The sequence below is a fragment of the Brachycentrus maculatus genome, unplaced genomic scaffold (genome assembly GCF_059751285.1).
Source record: "Brachycentrus maculatus isolate JH-2025_06_01 unplaced genomic scaffold, ASM5975128v1 h1tg000069l, whole genome shotgun sequence".
NCBI lineage: Eukaryota > Metazoa > Arthropoda > Insecta > Trichoptera > Brachycentridae > Brachycentrus > Brachycentrus maculatus.
Window position 1 is genome coordinate 537,129 of NW_028280823.1, and position 26,896 is coordinate 564,024.

Sequence of the window (26,896 nt, forward strand, 5' to 3'; positions counted from 1 at the left end):
TGATATTTTGGATGGTTTTAAAATAAAATAAAGCACGAAGAAGACGCATTACTCTGAAAAACAAGAAGTTACTTCGTGATAACTAATTTCTTGTGTTAACTGTTTTAAAACGTAATAATTTCCGCTTTTTTCATTGAAACTGGGAAAAAGCTTAAATAAGTAAAATAAGAAGATTCCAAATAATAATTCTTCATTTAAATTGCCTAGATCCAAAACTCCTTTACGTACATAAGTTACAGTGAAGTTCTCCTAAGAACTTTCACCAATTAATTTGAATGTTTACGACTCACAAAGTTTAAATAAAGCTGTAAAGGTCTTTGGAGAAACTAGGGGCACATAAAATAATACGGCACTTTAAAGCGAAATGTCAATAAAAGGACTATTAAATCTGAGAAACATACTAAAAATAAACAAAGGATTGATTCATTAAAACGTTGTTAATAAATATTAAACATGTTTCTTGAAAAAAGAGGATTTACTTGACTCAAAACATTATTATCTTTTTACAAAATGACGAAATAATCCTCAAAAGCTTGTATCATATATTTCAATATTTATACATTTATTACTAAGCACTTGTTTGCAAAGGAAGAAATTAAAGTTGATTTCATGGAAAAGCGTAGGTATTTAATTCAAAGAAACGCAAAATAATTTTTGAAAGAAAAAGACCCCTCGGATGAGATGTAATATGAACTTATGAACTGTAATATTTTTCATCCTTTATATACAGAGTGGCACAAAATTAGTCACCCTATTTGAAGATGTTACATATTTTTATAATTGGTGTCGTACGTCAATCGAATATGACATTTGTGAACTAGACAGTTGTATACAAACGAATTGATAAAACGGACACAAACATGTATCAACACTGGCAACATCCACTTGAGGGATATCACCTTTTCTAATAAATTGAAATAGTTGTTAAGGTCCGAATAAAGATTTTCATTACTAAAAATATATTTTTTTAGTTTAGTAATAACGTTATTCAAAAACAAAATTGGATAATAAATTTTGCCCCATTACAAATATCAAATAAGATTGACGTATTGGTAAAAATTATAACATCCTCTGATAGGGTGTTTTATTTTGCGCCACCCTGTACAAGTATCTACTCATTTATTTTTAGAGCTTTTAGGAATAAAAAAGGCTTCCGATGGCTTGGTTCGACAGCCGATATAGAGCATGTGTGAAAAATGTGACGTAGAAAGAAAAATAAGGTGGCATGTGAAGAGTCGTATGAGATAATTCCACAATATCATAGTGCCTGGTATTGTGCGATAGCGTAATGATTAATAGTACTAGCAGGGCGGGGTTGGTATCCAGGAATTAGTGCGTTCGGAAAACCCTAAATCATCCGATATTTCATAAAGGAAAAAGTACCTAAGCGAGCGACCCCGACGTGACGCGCCATTGAATGTTATAGTACTTATCTAAGCTATACTGTTACGGGACGTTTATATCTTTTAATTTCTATTTTTGCATTATTCAGCGAACAAATGAATATAATTAAAATGTCCTTTTTTAAAATATGATCGATATGATTTTAAATATATCGTATTTCAAACACTAAACTAGTAACGGTAGTGTGAAAGACAAACAAAACAGGCAAATGGAAATAAGGTACACACAAAGGTTTTAAGTGTGTAATCACGATAAAATTTATTATAAAATTACCGTACTTAATAGAGTTTACGGTGCTGTACATATCGACGCTGTGCAGGGGCGTGCATTTCATATAGGCAGAAAAGATATGCCTATCCTAACTTACGCGCGTGAAATATAGAAACGCAATCAGTACCTACCCTACCTTACTAAGTGGTACCTACTTTACCTTACTACTTACCTCTACTGCTGTGCACGCCACTGACGCACTGATACCATCTCAATTATTGATTACATTGAGGCAATGATTTCACCAGTCTTAAGCTTTTGGTATAATTGATATTAAATAAATATTAAAGAAAAAAAATAATTAGATTCATTCTGACTCTCCCTGAGAATCGATTGTCACACCCCCACCACGGTAGCTAAACGCGCTAACCATGCTTCAATATTCTAGATTTAAATTTAACGAACTTTTCTTGCTGTTACTTTGATGTCTATATGCCCTGGTAGCAGACGCTAAAATGCGAGTAGAAGTGTCGGTAAGAAATCCTGCCAACACGGCATAATATTTTATTTATTTATTACGTTTTACAAAACATTATTGTATTTTTTTGACGAACGCCTCACTACACAGAACGTGACGAGACGTTGATGAACATTAATATATATATATATATATATATATATATATATATATATATATATATATATATATATATATATATATATATATATATATATATATATATATATATATATATATATATATATATATATATATATATATATATATATATATATATATATATATATATATATATATATATATATATATATATATATATATATATATATATATATATATATATATATATATATATATATATATATATATATATATATATATATATATATATATATATATATATATATATATATATATATATATATATATATATATATATATATATATATATATATATATATATATATATATATATATATATATATATATATATATATATATATATATATATATATATATATATATATATATATATATATATATATATATATATATATATATATATATATATATATATATATATATATATATATATATATATATATATACATATATATATATATATATATATATATATATATATATATATATATATATATATATATATATATATATATATTTATATATATTTATATATATATATATATATACACCCCTGGACAAAAAAATTTACGAGTCCTCAAAAAAACTAAAATTGACACATAATGAATTATTCTTGATATTTAAATAGTTTTTTTTGTATTGTTTAACATATGTGATGACTACTCGTTACTTCAAGGTTAAAATGAAAGATCTTACTCATGAATTGTACTTAGAAATTGCCATTATATACCAGGTATCAGATTATCCGAACCTTAGAGACCCATAACGGTTCATTTATGGTCGAGTGTTTGTGATGGAGTAATAAAAGACATGTAATTTTTTAATTCATATTTAAGAAGAAGGTTTTAATCGCTTTATTTTAAATTAAGGTATTTTACATTTAAACATACTTATAACATTTAAAAATATTTAATACTTAGTGAATTCACCTTTATTTTTTATAACATGTAAAATTCTATTATTTAACGAAGCGTAAAGCGAATCTTAAATTTCTGATGTTATTTCTTCTTCCTAAACTTGAATCAAGTTTTTTTTAATTCCTCAATGTTTTTTTATTTTTTTTTTCCCAACTTTTTTTTTCATAATCGCCCATAAATTTTCTATCGGGTTCAAATCAGGACTATTCCCGGGCCACGTCAACGATTTTAAGCCAATTTTATCCTTGTATTCAATGATCTGTAAGAAAAACAATAAATTATTTATCAAGTGGTCTACAAAGTGCATTAAAAAATAAATATTTGTACTCACAGTGCGGGCTCTATGGCACGGCGCCAAATCGTCCTGAAAAATCGGGTCCGCGGTATACTGCGTAATGTCCTCGATTGTTGGAATAAGATGGTTTTTCAACACTTTTTTGTACTGGATGGCATTCATCGTACCCTGTATAAAATTTAGAGGTCCCAAACCGTACGCTGTCATGCACCCCCAAATCATGACGTAGGGTGAATGTTTAACGGTTCGAGTGACGCACGACGGATGGTTTCTTTCCCCAAGTTTTCGTCGAACTATCTTTCTGCCGTCTGGACCAAAAAGGTTGAATTTTGATTCATCGGAGAAAATAACATTTTGCCAATCCTCCAAGGTCCAATTCTGGTGGTCCTTCGCCCAATCCAGTCTAGCCTTCTGCATTTTGTTCGTCAGTAATGGTTTCTTTGCGGGACTTCGTGCTTGGAAACCATGCTCCAACAGCCGCCTGGACACTGTTTTTACTGAAAATATTGATTAGCTAGTAGACTGCACCTCTGCGTGTATTTTAAGTGCCGTTAAAAATCGATCGCGCATAACAATTTTTTTTATTAAGCGATCATCTCGGGCAGATGTCGCGCGCCCCCATCCGCTTCCTTTTTTCCGTTCTATGGATCCAGTTTCTTGAATTTTTTTAAATAAAAACCTCACTGCACCTTCTGAATACCCAACTCGACGAGATATTTTACAATTGGATATGTTTTGTTGCGACAATGTGATTATTTTGGATTTTATCGCAATCGACATTTGCTTTGCACTTTCCATGATTGTTGTGTTATGTTCCCTAAAACGAGGGTAAAACAAAATTGTTGAGACAAAATAAAATGTAAATATTGTAGAAAGGTGACACAAAGTGTCTTTAATTTATTCAACAAAAGAAAGAGGTATCGATAAAGGATTTCTTAGAAAAAGAGTTCAGTAAAGTCAAGGCGTGCGGTAGCAAGTAAACTCGTAATTTTTTTTGTCCTGCGGTGTATATATATATATATATATATATATATATATATATATATATATATATATATATATATATATATATATATATATATATATATATATATATATATATATATATATATATATATATATATATATATATATATATATATATATATATATATATATATATATATATATATATATATATATATATATATATATATATATATATATATATATATATATATATATATATATATATATATATATATATATATTTAGAAATTACGAATAATACAATATAAAATAAAGCAATATAAACACTAGCTATTATACATAAATAAGCGCAGTTGACCACAAGGAAAAATTGATAAGGATACAGCTATATAAACAAAAGATACATTGCAACAATAATGTGTTACCTATCTTTATTTACGTAGGGTGACCAATTTTAAGCAACTCTTGTGACCCATATCAAGGAGCTACTTTTTTACTTGTTTTTTGTTGTTGTTGTTAATGATGCAGAAAACGATGAGTCTTACATACAACGTTGAAAAATCATTTCGAAACCATTGGAAGTAAGTTTATGGAAACTACACAACTTCAAAAGCCTATGGTATGATTTATGGTGGCACTGACGCGTGATTCATTATACGCGAAATTTATTTGCTGCGTTTGCAATTTGCACTGTTGCACAAATTTAAAGTGTGCGCTCAGCAATACCATTATTCAAATGAATTCGCTATAACGTAATTTTTACATTATTTTTATTTATTTATTTATTCATTGAGTGTAGGTTAAGCCTTAAATGTTAAGGGAATACCGATGTTAGAATAACTTGATCCCTTTGAATTCGCGTGAGGAAATGGTATCAAGAGAATAAGAGTTGGATTTGACTTTAAATCAGCATAAAACGGGGAAAAGCAACCCAGGGTATTTGTTTATTTGGCATGATTTTTGTATTTGTCTGTCAGAAAATTATTAGACTTGATATATTTTTATAGACGAATTCATATTGCAGTTTAGATAAAGAATATTATTATTTACTTACATGAATATACATGAAAAACAAAGAGAATTACACGACTTTTGTAATAAGAAAATTCGTAAATCTAATATTTTTTTGTAAATTTTATTCAAATATTTACGCAGCCATTTTATTAGCGTTCACGTGATCAGCACAAATGGATGTAGAGATATGACTGATGGGTAAATATTACCTTTTCGGTTTCCTGACTAGGGTGGTTTATAATCCTTACCAGCTTAACTTTTTGATGTAAAATTGTCAAATATATTGGGAGAATACGCAATACGCCATCAATTTTGTTTACCAATTGGCGTGATAAGCTTTAAGCGACCGAACTAAGTAACGATTTGCTTTGAAGAAGTCGTTATTCAATGCGATTTACTGATTTTTTTCTCGTAACACTCTCCTTAACATTCTTCGTTCACATTGTGTAATACCACTTGTTTAGCTGGAGGAAGCGTAGATAAGAAATATTGACAAAAAAAGAGCGTCTGGCATAAGAATCCGGAAAATCACTTTCAAAGATTTTTTGGAGTCCTTTACAAACTTGTTATCTATATAGATTAGTAGAAAAAGTAAATGCAGATGAATTTGATAATTTTTCGTTAATGTTGATTCCCTGACAATACAGACAACTGGTTAAAAAATGACAAAAACCTTAGAAATTTAAAAAAAATATGATATACCTACACTTAACTTATCTAAGTATTTTATATATAATACATTTGTAATAGACTCCGTGGGATGTTCATGGATACAATTCACTTAAATAATCAATTCTCTATCTCAAAAAAGGAGAGATTTATTAAATTAAAATTCGATTAATTCTGCTAACCCCAAAAATGTTATTTCTACCATTCATTTTAAAGAAATAAATTGATCATTAAATTTTATTACCGTTCCTTTTTTAAACAGAAAATAATTACGAAGATTATGGACACTAAAAATTGCTATTTACTTTATTATTGTGGATATTATACTCATAAATTTTTTACAGCGTCCGTAGAATATTGTCAGAGATATAAGAGTGTGGATTGCGAAATAAAGTTTTATATACGTTAATATAAATGACAAGAAGAAGCATCCTTGAATAGTCAGAAAACTTAATGATTTATTCGAAATAAATTATACGATATTAAAAAAGAACCACTACAAATTTTTATCTTCACTAGGCGAGTATTCACAAATGCTATTAAAATGTGACCTTGCAACGAAAAACCTAAAAAAATAGTATTTCCATTTCTATTCGAAGATAAAGGTCACTTTTCGCATAACTAGACGTTTATTCAATAAGTGCTTACGTTTTTTGATGTAACTAACTTACTAACAAACCATCACGCCGCTTCCCCGGAGGGGTAGGCAGAGAGGATAGAAAGTCATGCTACTTTATCTCTGCAAACATTATTCGCCTCTTCCACATTCATGTATCTCCTCATACACACCCGTCGATTGTATCGACTCGGTATTTGACAAAACCGGTCACATTCAGGTATTTGACAAACCTGATCGTACTATCGTACACTACATGTTTTTTTTTTTTATGTTACTATCACAATGTATGGTTAACTATAAAAGTTTAGATGCTTCCATTTATTTCCCGGATTTCAAATCCTGATCAATTCCCGATATATTTTTTTTTAATTTTACATTTAAAAAAAATATCGGTAATATTTTTTTATTCTAACAATACACTGAACATTGACAGCGATCGGGTAAGATAAGGAAAATGACAAATTACTTCTGGCGTTAGCTTATTGTCGAAACTGACACGACGTGGATGCATTTACAAAGAATATCGTTAAGTTAAAAATCAGTCGTTAAACACCATTCAAAATTCAGTTAATAATTCATGAATTACATTACAAAGTAAAACATAAGTTCTTCATTCTCAATAAATAGAAGGAAGGCAGCATGCTTAGATGCCTACATTTATATCCACAAAACTTTTACAGGGCAAAATCGGTTCTATTTTAATTAAAAGCACTTCTTTGCTTTCAATCAATTATCCGAGAAATTAATTATTTATGTAAATCCCCCATCTTGAATTCCATCAATCGCCATGAAAAATATCGGGCGAATTTAACGCTATATCGCGAACAACCTATTAAAACGTTAATTTAGATTTAATCGTAAACCTGGAATTGTTGAGACTGAAAAAAGCGATAGCTAAATTGAATGAAACACGAACAGCTTGAAAATGGTAGTCATACGGCTGAATATCTGTTACAATAAATATTTAAATTTATCAAAAACTAACACTCTCCTTGTCATTCATCATTCACTTTGCATAATACCACTTAAAATTTATTGTGGTATTACACAAAGTTAACTATGAATGATATGGAGAGTGTTATATTACCATACCACAAAGCTAAAAATGCTTTTAATACATAAAGTATAATAAAAAAACTATTCATAAAATTTTGAAAATGTTGAAATATTTGTATAAACACTAATTCTGCATTTATCTGGAAAAGTACTTACTGTAATTTAGCAATCTATAAAGAGGAGATATGGAGAGCTACGCTTCACAACCCAGTCATGATTAAAAACAAAAGAAAACTGTTTATTTAATAATAAACTAAATAAATAATAAAAAGAAAAAACAATTTCACTGAGGTTAACAAAAACACAAAGAGACACAGATGTCCTTGTTTACGTAATAAGGACAGCTTTTTTAGGAAAATTTTCGTATTTGCATACAATTGTCCTATTTGTATTTAACCTTTTTTTAAAATTGATTTACATATGGAAATAATATAATTTGAAACTGTTTAAAAAACATATGTGTCCCATAACCTTTCGAAAATAATATATTTTTAACACATTATGATGTTATTTAAAGTCAGATACCTAATATATTCAATTCAATGGATGAAAACATTCTATTATTTTTGTATCATCACGAATGTAAAAGGGTTTAAAAATATCTAGAGTTTTCTGAAAACGTAGGTTGGCCTGAAGAAATATTACGTATTCGAGAATGTATTTGTATACAAAGGAATTACGGTAATTGCAAAAAATAAAATTCCTCGCGAAACCGATATGGATGCTAGTATATTATAAACTTCAAATAAAGCTCCAGATTGTATTTCGGATGAATCCCAAATATATTCGAATACATTTTGATTGGTCCAAACTGGATTTGTAAAAAAACAGACGGACTTTGGAAAATCATTCCCATGTCGATATTTCAATATTTCTGCGAAAATCTGATAGAACTGGTTGAAAAATTAAAAATACTCACTCGAAATTGGTTCAAGTGATCGGAGTGCAGCGAAGTATTCTGAAACAAACAAAAATATATTGGTCAAAGGGAAAGCATTATGAGAAATTATCACCAAATTCAATAAATTCTATAAAAAAACGACGTTTCTTTGTAAATAAATTTCCAGTATCAAAATCAATACAAAACCAATAAATTTTTGTGAGTACTAAATATTATTCAAATAAAAAATTCCGTCATAAAAGACACTTTGTAGTAATAAAGGTCCATTTAAAAAAAGTTAAGTTACTAAATACCACTAATTTATGTTAACAATTTCTTGTTTTGAAGTTATGTAAGTATATCAAATAGAGTTTCAGACGTGTTTAATAGTGAGAGATATTAATAAACTCAACATCAAATATATAATTATCTGAAAAGAAGTTCAACAATGATCGCGGTAACCTTGTTTATTACGCTATAATTATTCCCTTCTAACAAATAAATTATACAAAAAGCATGTATTTTAAATTTATCATATTTCTTTAGAAAATATAGTTCAATTATGCAAGTACGATAACATATTTAAATTTTGATTATTAATGATGATCGCCTTATTGTCATGGCAAGTAGTCGTGTAAGCGGAAATATGAAGTGAATTTAATTAAGGGATGACAAATTCATGTGCAGGGCTGCGAAACTGCGGTAGACACATTATCTGCAGCGAATCATTAATTACGGATTTGTTCAAGCGTATTAATGCGTTCGCGAATTCGAATCGGAATCAAAACTCAAACAGCGATTAGGCAAACCAACCACTCTTCAATTATCAGCGGTCTGATGACAAATTAACTAATGTGTCATCCCTTTAATAAATAAAGCGCAGTGATGTGTGACTTTGACTGTGATGGTTGAACAGAGATCATAAAGAAAAAGGATTTAAGTGTTTTCATGCTCTCTGTGTTGCGATTATTAATCTCAACTACCTTTTTACTCGTTCAAAATTGTGAATTTAAAATTCAATACCTCTCGCTGTTGTGATGTGGTGCGAGTAAAAAGGGTTTTTGGTATAAAAAAGTTTTTGGTTTTGGATATATTACCCAACAATTCAATATGGAATTCCACCAACTGTCTGCAGTTACAATAAATAAAAAAGGTTTATAAAAAATAATAATATTTGATAATTTATAAGTCGCTATTTGTGTAAAATACTACCTCAAGGCGCTTATGTATTATGAAACATTGAAACACTGTTGATGTGAATTTATTACTTGCTGAAGTTTATCGTACACTCGGTAGGTTGTTTTTACAAACGATCTTCGGGATAGAATGGAACTAACATACCATAGGCGGCGATGGCTGACTGTCTTCTGAGAGTTACTAACGTTCTTGTAAAATCAATAAATTCCAATACCAATTTGAAAATCAAGCATGTAGAATATCCTAATAACAAAATAAATATTCTAAAAATATCGAATTACAAAATAAATTCCACCGAGTTAATATGAAAGTCAGAAAGAACTTTATCGTAGAACAAAAAAGTTTTTGAATGTAAGTTTTACTTGGTAAAAACAGCTATTTCTTAAAATAATAGATTTTAAATTCGAAAAGTATATACCACTATTTTTTTTAAATCTATTATTTTAAGAAGTAGTGGTATTTATCTAGTAAAACTGAAATAAAAACTGGATAGATTTTTACCACAAAGTGCCTGCAAAATCAATTAATGGAACAAATAAATATTTTAAAATAATGGATTCCAAAGTTAAGATAAAGCGTATCGTAATGCCAAGGTCCAGTGGGGCAATCCAAAATTGACATAAAAATGGCGAAAGGGATTTACGGGAACCGGGAAAATAAAATGAGTCGTGTTATTATACTGCTGTCACTTGTCACGTCGGCGATGGCGTCACACGACAGGGGATGTCGGGGGGGAGGAGTACAAGCGGAACGAATAAACAAGAGAGATCCGCCATTCGGCAAAAACGAACGGAAATGAAACATGGAAAGAGTAACAAGAATGGAGATTACTTACACAAAAGTGAAACTACACAAGACACTGGCGCTACAAGAATAAATACCCTGAGACGAAGGGCGCATAAGGACACGTTTAATTCTGATACTTTGTATTGTACAAACAAGACAAACAACCCGAGGAAATCGCCGTATATATGTAATAAAATAACTAGGTACCTACCTATACATTTTATTAAGTACTTACAAAAAGTACCTACATAAAACAGTTCTACCACCAGATGCCGCATGCGTCGCTCAGAATTAAACAAAAGACTTCCGATAATATTATTAACTGTCAGAATCAGATAGATAGATAGATAGATAGATATAAAAATTATTATAAAGATAAATTAAGAATAAACTTTAATTACAAAGCAACACATTGTTTATTTTATTATTATACACCCACTTTACATATTATTTACACTTAATTTTCAAAAGGAAAATATTACCACGTTATAAAACGACAATTTTGTTAAATGGAAATGGATTATGAAACATTAGATGTATTAAAACAATTACTACAATATGTTCGGAGTGAGAGAGAAAAATTAGAAGATGATCAAAGAAAACGATTAGAAGATAATCAAAGAAGACGTGGAAATCTAAGAACTAGTGATAAAATTAAAGATAAAAGTCCATGTAAGATTTGTGAAAAATTAAATAAGGGAACTCGATATCACCCTGAAGCAACATGCTGGTTTAAAACAAAGGACGATGATAAGATTAATAATAAAAATGAAGATTTACAAATCACACAGAAACAGTGCTTGAAGAATGAAAATAAAAATAATGTGGAAAAAATTTCTACAAAATATAAAATAAAATATACTCCAGAAAAGAAGAATTTCGAAGCAGATTGTATGAGCAGGAATCCAGTATTAGAATCGAAGGAAAATGCAAATGAACAATTAAAAGTTGTAAATTTGGTTAAATTAGAAGATATTTTAAAAGATCAGAATAAAAATGAAGACATACAAATAACACAGAAACAGTGCTTGAAAAATGAAAATAAAAATAAAGTAGAAAAAGCTTCTACGAAAGATAAAATAAAATATACTCCAGGAAAGAAGAATTTAGAAGTAGATTGTCTAAGCAGGAATCCAGTATTAAAATCGAATGAAAATGCAGATGAACAATTAAAAGTTGTAAATTTGGTTAAATTAGAAGATATTTCAAAAGATCAGAATAAAAATGAAGACATACAAATAACACAGAAACAGTGCTTGAAAAATAAAAATAAAAATAAAGTAGAAAAAACTTCTACGAAAGATGAAATAAAATATACTCCAGGAAAGAAGAATTTAGAAGTAGATTGTCTAAGCCGGAATCCAGTTTTAGAATCGAATAAAAATGCAGATGAACAATTAAAAGTTGTACATTTGGTTATATTAGAAGATACTTTAAGAGATCTGAATAAAAATGAAGGAATTCAAAAGAAAAAAACAAATGGATTGAGAAAAACTGTGTCTACTTTAAAAGGGTCAAAAAAAAAAAAAAAATACAAAAAAAAAGAAAAAAAAAGAATGAAAAAAAAGGAAAAAAAAGGAAGAAAGAAAAAAAAACAAGAAAGAAAAAAAAGAAGGAAAAAAGAAAGAAAGAAAAAAAAAAAAAAAAACTTTATCATATCACTAAACTTATACAAGAAGATGATCCGGAGGACGAGTGAAAATTTTACTATGAATTTTCATCCCCAAGGGGGGAGATGTAATAAAATAACTAGGTACCTACCTATACATTTTATTAAGTACTTACAAAAAGTACCTACATAAAACAGTTCTACCACCAGATGCCGCATGCGTCGCTCAGAATTAAACAAAAGACTTCCGATAATATTATTAACTGTCAGAATCAGATAGATAGATAGATAGATAGATATAAAAATTATTATAAAGATAAATTAAGAATAAACTTTAATTACAAAGCAACACATTGTTTATTTTATTATTATACACCCACTTTACATATTATTTACACTTAATTTTCAAAAGGAAAATATTACCACGTTATATATATATACGAAGCAGATAGCAGACAGCCCGGCAAAAGTATTATTTGTACTCATTCTTCAAACGGAGGGATCGGGGGCCGAGGGAATCGCAGTAAGTCACATTTTTTCGCAAACGGATTAGGGCATTTTTCAGTGTCCGAGGTGCAAATGATTAGTTCACAAATGTAGCACGTGACTGAGCTACTCAGATTTATCTTTGAGACAGTAAGTAAATTTCAATATTCACTCGGCGTAAATCGTCAGAGGCAGTCGAGGATACAAATCCTGGGATTTCGGGAGATTTTACACAGTATTAGAAGATTCCAGTCTCGGAATTTTCGGGATTGGAAGGAAATTTTGCACACGTGTATTTAAATCAAACCATTCAACACTCAACAGTACAAACAAGAAAATAGATATTAAAAATAAAATAATGATACAAAACGTGAACAGAAATTACTACTTATTTGAGCTTTTTTTTATATTTTGAGCATAAATAAAGAGACACAAATGTCCTTATAAAGACAGCATTTTCATATTTCATTTATGTATTTTTTTACTGTGCTAATACACACAAGCAAAAAACATTTCATAATTATAAAAAATCCTATTTTTCTTTGAATAAATAAAAGATATGTACCATATTGCCTAAAGCAATAACACATTAAGCAAAGGCAATTTTTCTGTTAACTCCTTCAAGGTTTTACTCTGATTGATCTATGAAGCCTCCAAACATTGTTTGGAAGGAAACCCCATGTGGAGAACTATCACTGAAACTTGATAGATGAAGCTTTATTTGACGAGCGGAACGAGTCCAGTACGTACTAAAGAGCAGGAAATTAGTTAGCTAAACAAACGGAAATGTTCGCAGCGAATATTCTACGATTCCTCGATATTTCGCTATGGGCGCGAACTCATACCGCCAAGTACACGCTCGCCAGTAGGATTAGTTACGAAATTCAGAATTTTATGTTGAAAATTTTACGTGGAAAAATAATTCAAAATCATAATTATGATTGATGGATGGTTTAATATTATTTAGCATTACGAGGTTTTAATTTTTTTGTCCGCAATTTTTTTTGATCCGTATTTCCCTCTTATATTTAAATTTAGGATCAGGTGTGGAAATTGTGTGTGGTTAAACGATTTTAAAATAAAAGCGGCGAATAATTAAAATCGCCCGAGCCTAAAATTTAAATGCGTTTAAAATCGAAAAGCAAAATACCTTAACGATATTTATTAATTTAATTAATTGCTTCGGCAGTCACTTTGTGATAATAATATCTATTAATTTTTTATTTAAGTTTTGCTTGATAAATACTACTATTTATCAAAACAATCGATGTTGGGAAATAGTGGTATTTACCAAGTAAAACTTAAATTAATATTATTAAAAATAATGGCGAGTTCTCGCTCAGTTTTTTATTTTTAATTTTATAAACAAATTATTCGTAAGAAAAAAGCTAAAAGTGAAATAAATGATTAAAAATACTACGACGCGATCCCCTTAAGCCTCATTATTCATAAAGTCTGATAAATTTTCTGACACGCAACGGAAAAGTACGTCACGTCGTCAAAAAAACTGTCGTCAAACATTTTTATTATAACGTATGACGCAACCTATTAAAGGAATGTAAACGTAAGATCACCATTGATCATTAATTCTACATACGTAGTGTTAGATAAGAGCAAAGGCGGCGGATATCGCACGAGGATCATTGAAACAATAAAGATGCTTATCATGATCCATAAAAGTTTGTACGCAACAGATATCCTTTGTAAGTAAAGTTCCCGTAGAGCTTTCCCCGAGAAGGATCAGAGGGTTTACAAACAAGGCAGTTAATCATCAGACAAAAGGTTACAGCTCCATTTTTACGACACCCCATTCTCTCCGCTGGCGCTGGTTGAATCGAAGGTTCACGAACTTAACGAAAATGTAATCTGCGCCGATGGGAGTGATAAAAATAATAAAATAATAACACTTAAAGGGGTTAAAAGCACAAGGGAACAAGTGACAAATGATGAATAAATAGGGAGATATTAGATATGCAATAATTCAACATTACATATCGTTACCTTAAAACCCGTTTATTTAGTTTATGTTCAACGTGACTAATATTTTTGTTGTTGTTGTTTTTTACAAATAAAATACTATATTAGTTAACGTAAATTTTAATTTATTAGTTTTATATAAAATATATATTTTTAAAGCACTGAAACGCAAGTAAAGGAAATATTGATGGTATTTTGCTGTATTCTAGTTTCTTTGTTTAACGAGTGAAATATATAAGAATGGATACAGATAAAGTGAGTGAAGAACATTTCTGCTACATGGGAAAGGAAACGAGGGAGTAACATGACCATTTCTGATGACTTTCAAGAAATGCCTGAAATATCACTATGCTTCCTTGGAACCCTAACTATCCATCATTTTTCCCTAGTTTCTTCTATCTCTTTCTACTCAACTCTTTATCCTTCTTCCTTCGCTTTACTTGTTTTCATCAATTCAAAGTTTTATTAATGTTGTCATTATCTGACCCGCTAATTTCAAACGGCTGTATAAGGTTCCAACTTTGACCAGTATCACAAGTCTGTTTTTGGTTGGTTGGAAGATATTTCTTCAAAGCAATAAGCTCGCCAATGTATTACATACATTCTGTAAAAGAAGTTTGATAAATAAATAAATAAACGCTATCACTTTTCAAAAAGTAGAGGAGAAGGAGCGTGGCATGCCAGTATTCGTATTTGCTTGTATAAGCTAGAAATTGTTAACGTGTACGAAAAAAACATTGAAGTAATAAATACACAAAAATATTGACATCATTATAAGGAATTTATGTAAATTATGTCACGCTTAGACTTGAATGGAAACACTGAGAAAAATTCTTAATTTTTTGCAAATAAGTTTTTTTTTATTAACTTTCATAATATATAGTATATACAAAATCAGGTTGAATTTTATGAAAAAATATAATTTGTCTTGAGTTTCCATGTATCATATATTTTGCAGAAAATAATTGGTGTCAGATAAAGTTTAATAGTCGCTAACAAAACCTGCTTAAAAAAATAAAACAAGCACATTTATACTTTTTGGTCTCTCTGGCGTCGAATAGCGCTTTATAAAAATATTGTAAGTATTTCAACCATTTTTTTATACACACAAAATACAACCTGAATTGCACATTTTTGCCTAGTGCCTCTTGTAATGAGAATCCCGCGAATCGGCCTCGGCGGTGTGTAATTAGACGCCAGCCCATTATTCTTATTCAACCAGGGCCGTAATCAGTATTAGGGCCGCCGAGAGGAGTGCGGGGGTAATTTGATCACGGGGTAACATGCTTTATTTGTTAGGCCGCCTTGGGGGTAATAAAAAATACACGTACACCGGGAAAGGGTTCAACGAATTTTTTGGCCGCGGCTTCTGATAACAAAAGGACATGAAAATGTAAGTGATGCTGGCGCTGGGTATTTTACGGAATCCTAGTTATGAGATACGTGAAGAATTAGTATAAGAGGGTTGGTTACATCAACTCATACTTTATGCCTGACAGAAAACAAGAAAAACCCCTTAAAAATGAGATAATATAACATAATAAAGTTGAAGCATATCAGCTCGAGTTAGGTTTAGACTCAGTTGGTGGTGTTTCAGACTTTGCATATCGAGTAAAAGTGAAAAATTATTAATTCCGCCTCACATTGTTCATATTTTAAAAAAAATATTCCCATTAAACTCAGGAAAGAGATGAATATATTTCGGATACCATATATTTCAGAACACGATTCGTGGTTTTAAAATAAATTGGTAATCTTACGCGAAGATAACCTTTATATTTTAACACACTAGTTACAGTAGAAGAAAATATGTACATAGAACCAAATTAGAAAAAAAAAACAATTTCACTCATTTGCAAATGAGTGTTACAACTCAAATTTATTGATTTCTCAGGAGACGGATTCGTAGCACTATACTATTACATAATATTTAAAAATAATATAATACAATAAAATCTTGGTACTAAGTTGAAAATAAATCGTAAAGTGTTCCAGTTACATGGAATACATGGATTAAAAAAATAATGTTGTAAAATCATGGGTAGAATTCTGAATGATGCACGCACTAAAATTTTTAATAATATCAGCCAATGACAGGTCGTTAGTCGTGTAAATACCCAGACTTCCATATTTTCATCTAAATAATGTGATCACCGTTTGAAAATCAAGGAAATCGTAAATTTAGACTAAGTAAAACACGACATATTCATAAAAAAAGTGGTTGTCGTGCATTATTACAAAGAGGGGTTTTACTGAGTTTAATGTTTTAAATTTCCGAAATAATCGAGGAAACAATAGCAACTATTCGAGTGAATATACATTTTTTTTAAATTTGGCTACATTTACCGTTCAGTGTCAAATAAGAAAAAAATATTACAAAAAGAAAAGAAGTTACAAATAGACAAACATATTTTTTTGTTAATAAAATCTCAATTTATATTATTTATAATAAACATGCGTAATTGAAATCGAATCGTGTAGTAATTTCGGGTTACTACGAATATCGGAAACTTAATTTAATACAACAGGTTCGTATTTACTGATCCGGAATGTTATTCGAGCTTGTAGAACATTATCGGAATAGCAAAGCCTTACCTACGGAGCTGAAACAGTATGATTTAATGAACAGCATAACTAACGATAGAACACCGTTCACCTAATAACAAAGATAGACATCACGAAGATAGACATCTACTTCGTCTAGGTACTGTCTCCTTAGCTACCGCAGTACAATACATATCTGGACGAAAGACATACTTCTGAACGTGGAAATCGATTGTGATAATTAAAAGCTGTAAAAAATTTTCTTTAAATTAACAAAATACAAAAAAAAATATTGGTAACAAACTCGGAAATACTATCGAAACTTTAGAATTAATTATCAATCGGTGTAGCCGCTGACATAATTTGATGATTTAAAGCATCTCTATTTATTATTATTATTATATTATTATTTATTAAGCACTTAATTTGAAAATACATTGAAAGAAAAAAGATGTGTTGAAATGTGGAGCTATAAAACAATGGTTAAAATATCACGGGGTATATGACTTCGAAATGAAGACGTTAAAGACGCATGGGAAAAAGAGATAAGTTACAGAAACTGTAAATAAAAGAAAGCTAAGAGGGGAGAAAAATACAAAATAATAATACATATTTTGCTACAAGGAAAAGTGGAAGATAAACGCAGTATATGAAGAAGACGTATAACTTGGCTTGAAAATTCAAGAGTGGTTCTACTGTAGCACTAAGCTGTTTCGAGCAGCTACAGACAAACTGAAAATTGCCATGATGATTGCGGACCTTCGGCGTGGAGCGGCACAAAAAACAGAACATAAGATACCTTTTCATCAATTGATTCAGCAAACGCTTTGTGGTAAAATCTATCTTCAAACAAATGATGCGAAATGCACCGAACACGTGTAAAAAAATAGTGGTAAGTATTCACTAAATTAAAAAATAGGTCGTTTGCCTATTTACAGATGATTCATTATGTTTTTATTGGTGGATAAAAATTATAATACTTTTCGACAATAAACACGTCTGATGTAACGATTAACGATTTTAAAATAATTAAAAAAAAAACATTGCTAAAGCTTTAAAAGTTTTCGCTCTTCAGACACAGAGGTATAATTTTGACAAAAAACTGAAAAGAGGGTTCCATGGAGAATTACATCACCCACAAACGTTTTGAACGTTAAAGTAGTTTAAAAACTATAAAAAATGCAAGTAAAATTTGAAATGAATAACTACATGAAACGTTTTACTTTCGGGATTTCAATTTCCTGAAAGTTGGTCATTCGGGATTTCGGCGTTCGGGAAGTTGGCACCGGCTCTACCTCGCAGCTGGCGAGGTACACTGTACAGTGTACACTCGCCTTGGGGCAGTATACGATCGAGTGGTCCTAGCAACTAGGATAATGGCTGCTCTTCGGGGAACGGGACTTTAGGGAGTTATGTTCTCCTCATTATTTTGGAGTGGTTTCAACTCGTATTTCGCAGGTAGTCACGTGGCAGTCGCTAAAACGACCCACTGGAACCGTCTAGAGCTGCAAAACGAGAAAATACTAATTTCACGAAACAATAAAGCGCGACAATGCACAAGTAGAATGAACAAAACATTTAACACTTAAATATTTAACCATACCACAAAGTTAACATTGCTTTTAATATACAAAATACATTTAACACGTATTTATTTCATTAAAACAAAGTGTGACTATTTTTTGATGAACATATGAGTCATACAATAATTATTTATTAAATTGCTTTTACTACATGTGGCTCATTACTTACACAATGAAATACTTTAAAACGCATCCCTGTACTGTCATTCGATGTCTGTTATGGAGTTATTATTTTTCACATGTGTTACGTAATGGATGTCGCGACTTTTAACATTATTATATTAATCAGGAACGACGATGAGATAAAGTTTGATTTTACTGTAGTTTTGCCGTTAGATCATATACACACACAAAGTACAAAAAAAGTTTTTCTTATAAACAAAACGGAGGTCGCTTGGTAACATATTTTGACAAATAATATAAAAAACACAACTTCCGAAAAATAATCAGTTATTTTAAATTTAAAACAACACCGATACCTAGTACATGAGCTGATGACAATTCGAAATTGAAATATAAGTTGAACACAGTTTTTCTCCTAAAGTTAAGTTTTGTATATCTTAATCTAGTTTTTCGGAAACGGATATCAGAAATATAGGGGTCGAATAGATTACGTTAAATTTCTTCCCGATTCACACATTTTGTTGACAGTTTGACCTTGTAACGAAAGGTCCATACAAAAAGGTGCTAAGTAATGTACCGTACCCTTATCTGTTTAAAATTATTATTATTCCCCAATGGTACTTAAAATTCTAGGGAACAAAACTTTTGAAGATTGCGATTCGTAAAATTCAACGAGGTTTTCATAAATAATTCATTTCAGTTATTGATGTGCGTTTATAGACAAAAACACTGGCTTAATTCTCGATAGGCACATTAATTGGATGTCCAGCCATAGATAATAAACAATAAAAGTCCGTGAGTTCCCGCCATCAACAATTATAGCACTTGCATAGTTGAATTCATTGTTTACTTTCTTTTGTCTAATTAGTAAATAAAGTCTATGGTCCTGTATATTCCATGGTCTACGGCATTGTTCGGCAAAGTGTGTGCCGCGGAAAAAAGTCTAGTTTTGTGAAGATATTAAATAAACTTTGTTTTGATATTATATGTTTTCGCATTACATCATAATAATAATAATAATAATAAAATTGGATAACTTATATAGCGCCATTTTCGTTAAAAAAAATACCTCAAGGGCGCTTCATAAACAAATATTTAATAAACTTTGTTTTTTTTTCTTTGGTGTGCCTCTGAAATTTCCTAATTTGGCAGGTGTACCTTGAACAGAAAAAAAATTCGGAACACTGGTCTACGGCACGCAAACATATTTTTATTTCGTATAAAAATAGATTCTGATGTAAATTTTTGTAATGAAAAAAGTGTGATCACCTATGTATAATTTACTAGTTATGTTCCTTCGAAATCTGACCGACATCAACAAAAAAGTACGATACAAAAAAGGTTAACTGATTTCCATAAAGTCTTAAAGGTTACGTTTGCTTTACGTTGAGTTGAAAATCAATCTTAAATATTGTTTTGAGAATAGCCCCACATAAAAGTTAAGTGAGGGATCAACAGGGATCACCGCATAACGTTTAGTATTCACCCCCCGAGCTTTTGGATTAGCTGTCTTAAAATTAATCAACGCCAAAGTTGTAAATCAAGGCAAAATTAAAATTAGGACTTGGGGAAAAATCGGAAAGTTTGAACACGCTAAAAGCGATATAAGAATTATTAATTCCGGAAAAAAGAACTTCGCCAAAATTTCTCAACAAAGTTAACGATGGTAAAGTAATCTGATTATATTTTCAACAGAAAAAATGCTAGTATTGAGCTGGGAAATCTCGTTTCATACGATTTATTATTAAATCTGTAATTACCTCTTACTAAGCGAAATCGTCTTGAATAATCATAAGATTGATTCAAATTTGAATATTTAGTACACTCACACCTCGTCTCTGAAATTGTCTAATTGCTTGTCCAATCCTATGATTGCCATTAGATTCTGTCCTAGATAAATATTATAACGCTCATAACATAAACAACATTTTTTTATTTCACATAATATAAAAAAAACATAAATCACGAATCTCATGTTGCTTCGTGTCTGAGTTTATGGCAGTATCTATGGTCGATTTGATTGAGCTTTTATTTAGCAGAGACCCTTTTATTAAAATGTATGCAAGATTCCAATTTTTTTTTACATAATGGGAGACACCTGAAAACATCATATGTAGCTTAAAATTTCATCAGTTTATTCATAAAATTTTGGGTGTGTTTAAATCATTGTTTACAAATCTAGTTTTTTTCACATAGAAGTTATTTTTACATTACAGTTGCTTATTTTTACTGATTGATTGTCCGTTTGACTAGTCTAATGATACCCGGCAATGGAAGCGTGTACTGAATGTCAAGAAACAAATAAATAGCTTAGAGCTGTCAGTATGTGTCCTACATTTTTTCATACGAAATTATCAATTCTCAAACGATTTTTCTACTCCAAAATGCAACACCAAGCAATTTCAGCAAAACTTCAAATATTTGGTAATCAAACATTTCAATAAACTCCCTAAAGAAATAAAAAAAAATGTTGATATAAAAATCCTGAAGCTCTATACATTTAAATCTTAAAAAAAAAAAAAACTATTATATCTTTTATTATATAACATTAAACCACGAGTGTAAGTCCCTTTCCAAGCACAAGAGCACAGACTCTTTTATGGAGAGGCACAGCGAATCGAAATATAAAAGTTCTCCATATGTATAAATGATTCAAATGTATTATGTTATAAATAAAAATGTAAATATATTAAATGAATAAAAAAAAATATAAAAAAAATCTCTGAAATGAGTCATTTGATGATAATAAGGAGAATGAGATGCAACAATGCACAAATAGTCGAACGAAAAATTTAATTGTATTTTTTTTTCCTAAGTAGGCCTCAATGAAACATATTATTAATCATTTGTAAAAATTAAAACACGGTTTTGAGAGCTACGACTAATTAACTATAACTACTTCTAGTTTCGAAGAAATAAAACCTTTCATATACAAATGTAAGTATGAACTGTATGTGTATGACAGATTCTGTTCGATAATATCAATGTCGATTAAAATTTTCTGTAGTTCTGAAATTACTTTCTAAAAATATCTTAAAAATTATTTCTTCGACAAAGTTCAAGCCGAAAGGATAATCAAAATCTGCATGCTTTTACAAAGTAAATAATTATGCTTTCAATTTTAAAAAGCAAAAACTAAATTTCGTATCGAAAATGCGGGCGAAACGATTAAAAAGCGATTTCGATTGAAACATAATTTATCTTCAAATACGTAAAAAAAAGCTTTACATTTTCGAAAGGAAAATATATCACACATAAGGAAATTGTAAGGGTGGCGATCACGCATCGAACACCCCTTTTCACAAGGAAATTACCTTATAAATAGCTTCTTCTACCACATATGTACAGCACGATATGGCTCCTTTCAAGAAAATTTCAGAGCTGGTCATTGCAAATTTCGGAACTGAAAAATAGGATGAAATACGAGATAGATTTTTAAGCGGGTAAGTATACTTATGGTTTAAAAATTTAGAAATTTTCGGAGAAAACGATTTATAGCCCAAAGGCGTTTTCAATCAAAATCATCATTCTTTAATTAGTTTCAAAGTGATTACAGCTGAAGACCTGAGACGCTTGGTGGAGGCTAGAAAGAACTGAGACAGTAATAGAATCTGAAGGATATTGAACGAAAATTATTAAAATTATTTTATACGTTGGCAATTTGCGTGGAATTATTCTGCAAAAATGTGATTTTATGCTAATTTTTTAATGTGATATAAGACATCAAAGTAAGACTAGCTTTCATTTTGTGTGTGGAAGTGAAGAATTACATGAAAATTTAAAACTAACAGAAAGTAGTGTACAGAATCAAATCCAAACTGCACACAATTTATTGGTTGAGAATATTTTTTTTTATCAAATTTTACATAAAATTTTCGAAAAATTTATTGAAAAACTTTTTGGGTCTAAAAATTTCTAAAACTCTAAAAAATATTCTAACTTATAATTTTAACCGAAGTAAAAATAATGATAAAGTATGACTTTTGATTTGATTATGTCCGCCTCCATAGTGTAGTGGTAAACACGTTTGACTACCATGGTGGAGGTCCCAGATTCGATTCACATGGTAGTATAAATAAATATAAGTGATTTTCAGTCTAAAATCTATTTCACATAGCCCTGGACTGAAGCGTAGGACTAAGCCTCTTGCCTCCAAGCAATTAACGATCAATGTAACACTGGGTCGATGTAATACAGTGCCCTAAATAAAATTAGGTGCGGATAAGGGTAAGAAGAAAAAACAAGAATAACATTTGATCTTATATTAATATTAGAAAAGAAAACTAGTGAGAATATACAAAACATTAAATAATTCACAAGAAAAACGGGTGCAAACTGAAAAATAAAATATTTCATGGAAAAACGAAAGCGGGGAAAGTTACAAGAGAATCAAATGAATTTCTTATTCGACACAGGGTCCAATAGTTGACATGTCTCGACATCTGTTATCCATTATTTCGTTCCCTAGGAAAATATATGGATCCACTATTTTTCTGTACATTTCAATTGGTAACCTGACCATGTGCGGCAAAGGTCAAAGGGAGATTTACATAGATCGCCAAGCGGAGATTAAAGGATTTTATTTGCAGTTATTTCAATGGACAGAATCCGAAAATGGGATTTAAATATCCTATCGCCCGGGTTATTGGTCAAGCCGACACCCCCGAGGGACGAAAAAGCCATCGAACAAGAGGAATTTGGGTAACATATTTCATCTTTCAATATTATAAGCCGAAATCATAAAAGAAAAAATAGAGTAAAAAAGATATAGCGACTGCCATACATGTTTTGGTGATAAATTGCCACTTTTCGGTAGATGCATTTACAGCACTTTCACTTTGGTAAATTGTAATTTTTTTGTAACAATAGTTTTGGCTGGAGGACGATTGTCCCATTTATCCTCTGTCCCACTCATGGGCACTCTCCCCTACTAAACTATCTAAAAATAATTAGATGGAATGAAATCTTGGCAATGTATACCTTATAAAGTAAAAGTGCTTCAAATGCGTCTTCTGAATATAAGTGATTTATCACTAGATCTTTTGGTTGGGAACAGTCGAAATGTCAAGAAAAGAACATCTATAATCTAAAATTTAGTTTTTGAAATTCGAAAAGTGGTATGAAAGGATAACTTCCATATAATGTAACTATTATATAGTAATAAACGATACAAGTAAAAAAATGGATATGAACAAACACGAATCTATCTACAACGTTTTGAGTATGTCCAAACTGTGTGTACTTGTTCACAAACCTTTATTATCTTTAATTAGGAATTATTTTTCAAATTATTTTTTGACATCTCAACAAAGATGAAGATATGTCATATTGAGATTAATCCAAAAGTTCCAAGAATTCGAATAGTGTAGTTGTCAATCATGGGTAGAATTGTTGAATGTTACAAGTGTGAAAAGAGATCACTGAAACCAGCCTATAACGGTCGTTAGTCCCGTAAATGCCTAGACTTCCATATTCTTCTTCATCTATGTTGAGATGTCAAAAAATAAGAGGAACATGTCTTTTTAATAGGATTCCAACTTGATAATTTTAGTAAAAGTTTATAATTTCCTGATATTTCAATCTAGAAAACTTTAAAAATATATATAATTTACATTTGAAGCACTAACTTTGTTATATTACATTTAATAATTAAAATTTAATTTTGTTTTAAAATCACTATAAATATTTTATTATAACTTAATTACAATGTCTACCGGTTTCGAAGCAAACCGCTTCTTTATCAAGACTAATTAATACTTAAAATATTAATATGAATATTATTAGTTTTAATCAGTCTTGTTATTAGTAACTGACTAATCAGTACTAACAGTTGTTAGTACTGATGAATACTAATAATAATTAATACTAATAGTATTAATCAGTCTTGATAACGAAGCAGTTAGCTTCGAAACCGGTAGACATTGTAATTAAGTTATAATAAAATATTTACAGTGATTTTAAAACAAAGTTATATTTTAATTATACTACATAAATACTTTCATCTTAATACTAGCCGTCACTTTGAATGTGATGTTCATAATAACGAAAAAATAAAGTCTTAAATAACGATTAATCAACTGCCCATTATGGTAGGTATGAGCAGTGACTAATTTTGTACGAATTGTCACAGTTTAAATTAATATGATCATTAATTAGTTTGAGCTAACGATTTAAAACACAAAAGAAACGCCGACGATTCGGTCGAGTTTGGTACAAATCTGACGAAGTATAAATGAGGAGGTGAAATATTTTCGCCCAAAGTCGAAGACTTGAATGGAAAGTAAAGCTGAAATAGAGCAAATTATTCAACATTTCAACCGAGACGGGATAAGTACCGCATTACGTTGAGAAAATTCAAAGTACGTCAACAGATGGCGCCAGGAGCGCGGGAGAGATTTATGGGTGGACTTTCACAGGTCCCGTCTCATCAGCAGTGAATTAAAAGACTAAAACACTTCAAACTTTCCCATGAAATATTACGTTCTCATCCGCCAATAGGTAACTGGGGATGCCGCTCCGTGAAAATGTGTTACATTCAACAAAATTGCTCGATATTTACGGCTGATTTAACAAAATCGTCGAGTTTCGTAAAAAATGCAACGAACAGGTGAAATTTTGCCATAAATTTAAGTAAACGCACGAAATACGTATAAAATTTGCATAATTTTATCAAATATCGGTTGTAAACAACGCGTGTCTTGATACGGTACTTTGTTTTATATTGATAAAATATGAACGCATTTATGAATCAAGTTCATGATAAAAAACGTAAATTGACTAAAAAACCCAAATTTAGTACTTGACTATTAAAATAAATCTGGTGAAATTGTTCTTTAATTTGTAGATTCGGTATTGATGTTGTTAAACTTCATCATAATATCAATGATACGATCATTATAAATATATATATATATAAACAAATACAATTAAGTAATGCGAAATTGCAAAAAGAAGAATAAATATTAAACTACGAATATTAAAACCTTAAAATATTTCACAATGAATACAAAACATTCGCATTTCTGGACAAAATTATCAGGTTTATTTAACATAAGCATATTGTATTCCCAAAACCAACATTATATACAATCCGTTAATAAATCTCGTTTGGTTACTACAATAGTACAAGATACGTGTCACAATACAATAATATAAAAGTTTCTAATGACATGGAAGGCGTAGCTCTAGAAAACGTAGGTTTACGTGTATAGGCTGTATATTAACTTCTCTATATTCACAGTCGGCGAACAAACATCCAGTATCTTCTCGTTGTATCAGAATCAGTCCAAATAGAATGTTCGGCATAACGTAGGGTTAAATTAGTAACTAACTGGTAATAGGAAATTAGCGATTTTGATCAAATAATTAGTAATTTGTGGATAAACCTCATTTGGTCTTATTTTACCTTGGAATAGAGTCTAATGTGAAATACTAATCACTATGTCTGTAATTTACGACAAAAATAACCATTTGGTGCGGATAATATTATATTTGGAGGATAAAAGATCATTTCTTGAATGTTTTTCGCAGATACTTTGTGGCACATTTTATGAACTTTATAAAATAAAACACCATTTACACACTTAAAACTACACAAAATGTTACTTTTAGTCGACCCGAAGACCAGCATGTACTAAAGGTTTCAGCACAAACATGCGTTACGAGCCGAGGTTAAGTGCATGTTTTACCTCGGCGCGTGCTGAAACCTTTAGAGTGTAAATGGTGCTATGGTGGTAAAGGGTGGTATTGTTTGCATGCTGTGGTAGTGTGATTGTCCTGACGAAGAGACAAGTACATCTCGAAACCGGTAGACATAAAAATCTCGGTGAGTGGTTATATACTAATATTATTAACATTTATGTAAAAAAAGTAAAAA

The 26,896-nt window shown here is 30.2% G+C and overlaps 1 protein-coding gene across 3 annotated transcripts in view; it reads right to left on the reverse strand.

The window, feature by feature from the left end:
• Tpst (tyrosylprotein sulfotransferase) overlaps nucleotides 1-26,896 on the reverse strand; it is a 294,282-nt gene that overhangs the window by 169,078 nt on the left and 98,308 nt on the right. For all 3 annotated transcript variants that reach the window (XM_088256914.1, XM_088256916.1, XM_088256915.1), the window contains one exon: nucleotides 8,755-8,793. The gene's annotated coding sequence lies outside the window, so the exon portion shown is untranslated. The remainder of the gene's footprint in view (nucleotides 1-8,754; nucleotides 8,794-26,896) is intronic.